This window comes from Amblyomma mixtum, chromosome 2 (assembly GCF_055824585.1).
Source record: "Amblyomma mixtum isolate Tamu chromosome 2, ASM5582458v1, whole genome shotgun sequence".
NCBI classification, from domain to species: Eukaryota; Metazoa; Arthropoda; class Arachnida; order Ixodida; family Ixodidae; genus Amblyomma; species Amblyomma mixtum.
In genome coordinates this window covers 170,156,065-170,158,797 of record NC_143013.1, presented here as the reverse complement: position 1 = coordinate 170,158,797, position 2,733 = coordinate 170,156,065, and the positions used below count along the sequence as shown (strand labels likewise).

The 2,733-nt window shown below is 45.8% G+C and overlaps 2 non-coding genes and 1 pseudogene across 2 annotated transcripts; all 3 read right to left on the bottom strand.

Moving 5' to 3' along the window:
- Positions 1–306: 306 nt before the first annotated feature.
- Positions 307–378, bottom strand: TRNAV-GAC (transfer RNA valine (anticodon GAC)). Its single transcript has one exon. It is a non-coding gene; the product is annotated as a tRNA-Val (tRNA).
- A 270-nt stretch (positions 379–648) lies between these two features.
- Positions 649–720, bottom strand: TRNAA-CGC (transfer RNA alanine (anticodon CGC)). The gene has a single exon. It is a non-coding gene; the product is annotated as a tRNA-Ala (tRNA).
- A 9-nt stretch (positions 721–729) lies between these two features.
- LOC149361569 (uncharacterized) lies at positions 730–2,274 on the bottom strand (annotated as a pseudogene).
- Between the last annotated feature and the right edge of the window lie 459 nt (positions 2,275–2,733).

The window sequence follows — 2,733 nt, the reverse complement described above, 5'->3', positions numbered from 1 at the left end:
GCAAAGGGTGGAACTGGTCAATATTTTCTAGAGCCCCCTGTACACCTCGTGCGCCCATTTTTATTGCAATCATACCTTTTGCACGTACGTTCGGCATTTCACGACAAACAAGGCTTCTTCGCATGGCATCACGGCACTGTCACTATCGGAGATTGCTCTGTTGCCCTCAGCAGCGGCGCAACTTTCATTCCCAACAGTCGTAAGCTACCTACAAACGAGAGCGAACATTTCAGCACTAATCGGCGTGGATCCGTTCCGTATATGTTTGAATCAGAGAATAAAAAAAATGAAAATGCTTCAGAGCATTGGAGGTGCCAGGGTTTGAACCCGGGGCCTCTCAAATGTCAAGCGAGCGCCCTACCACTGAGCTACACCCCCTGTACACCACGTCCGCCCTTTTTTCTTCCAATCATACCTTTTGCAGGTACGTGCTGCATTCCCACGACAAACAAGGTTTCTTTGCATCGCATCACGGCACTATCACTGTCTGAGATTTCCCTGTTGTCCTCATCCGCCGCGAAACTTTTATTCCCGACAGCCGTAAGCTACCTACGTACGAGAGCGCGCATTTCAGCACTAATCGGCGTGGATCCGTTCCGTATATGTTTGAATCAGAGAATTAAAAAAAATGAAAACGCTGCAGAGCATTGGAGGTGCCGGGGTTTGAACCCGGGGTCTCTCACATGCGAAGCGAGCGCTCTACCACTGAGCTACACCCCTTTTTTTTCTTTATTGCCTGTTTTGACAACGATAACAAACAAACACACAAACAAACCGCTAAAACACGTGAACCGGCCTATGGTCAACGTGGTTGTTTAAAACTTCTTGAGGGCTGCAAGTTCATCCAGCACGCCAAGCCATTCGGGTAGCTCCGATTGGGCTCGGTAACATTCCCGCACACGCACAACACTTTCAATGAAATTTTCTCTTACAGGTCAAATGTTTACATCGGCATTTCTCACTGACATCCTGGTTTTCCATATGCTGTGGAGGCCCAGTAGCATGATGAGATCATAAGGAATATCTCGGTCAACTTCTACCGCTAAGAACCGGATTCCATACGGCCTGATTGGCAGGTCTTTCTTTATTGTTCTTTGTAGAATGTCCCAATGGAATACCGGATCCCAACATTCTATAAACACATGCTCGACTGTCTCAGGCTTTTTGCAGAGCATACAGTTAACCGTCCATGGCACAAAAATGCCCTTTTGTTCTAGCCAGGTTTTAACTGGCAGAGTGTTAGTATGGAGTTTGAAGAAAAAACTTTTCACGTTAGGATTTACTGGCATACGTTTCACTCTTTTCAGAACATCTTGCCCTGGGCCTCCGCAACCAAGCTGTCGATACACTGGTGCAGGCAGCATGACATCCAACAAATCTTTATACAGTTTCTTTCTCGACACATAACTTAAATAATCTGAAGAAAAGCGCACTTTCAGCATGTTAAAAGCCGTGACAACTTCGCGCCAAAATCCTCTTACGGCTGTCGTTCTTTTATCAGAACAGGACACCAAAAAATCAGGCAAAGCATTGCGCAGGCGCACTTGCACAAAAGTACACAAAAAGGGATCATTCTGGTCCCGCAGAAAAATAAAACGCGACACAATCTGTCTGATAAACAAATGCACAAGCCCCACTCCCCCTTTTCGAACCGAAAGAAACAGATTTGTCCGACTCGTACGTTCCCATGTGCTTCCCCACACGAAAACAGCAAAGATTCGATGTATTTTTTGTATGGTTACGCGCGACATGAGTAATGCCTGCAAGACATACCACACTTTTGCAACCAAGAAAAGGTTGCAAACAGTTGCTCGTGTGAACATAGATAGGTTCCGGCCGTTCCATGCTTGCGTTTTCCTTCTGAGATTCTCTATTTCCCTATTCCAGTATTCCTCATTGTCATTGTATTGGTCAAGTGGTACACCCAAGTACTTTGAGGGCAGCGCTGTCCATCGCACATTGGCAAACACTTCAGGCTTTTGATCGCACTCCCCGTGCCAGAATCCATATGATTTCTCCCAGTTAACACGGCACCCCGTTTTAGCGCAGAAATCAGCCGCCACTCTAACAGTTTCTTGAACGCTTTCTTTGTCTACAAAAAATAGCGACATCATCTGCGTACGCAAGCATTTTTACCTCCGTTGCTTCCAGCGCGAAACCGCGTATCCTTTCGTTCTGTATCATGCTCAAGCATAACGGCTCTAGGTATAAAGCAAAAAGCAACGGGGATAATGGACAGCCCTGCCTCACAGACGATTTCACTGGCACTCTTTCGGTGAGATTCTTATTTATAATAATTCGCACTGCACAATCAGTGTAGGCCATTTTGACTCCCTCTGTAATAACACGTCCTATGTTCACAAATTCTAGGAGATTAAAAAGCACTTCATGGCACACTCGATCAAAAGCTTTTGCTAGGTCGAGCTGCATCATCGCAACCCGTCCGTCAAAAGTATCGCAACACTCCAAAACATTTCTCGCCACATGTATATTGGTCGTAATACTTCGTCCTTGTATTCCACAAGTTTGGTGGGGTCCCACTAGGTCTTTATTGACGCTCTGTGTCTTTCTCGCTAAAACTTTCATAAGGATTTTGTAATCTACATTGGTGAGGCTTATCGGCCGATAAGACCCCACCAAAAGCAGCCTTGCTGAGTCCTCATACTTTGGAATCAATACAACGTGGGCAGCTTTGAAAGATGGCGGCAATTGTTTTGTTTCATAGGCTTCTTC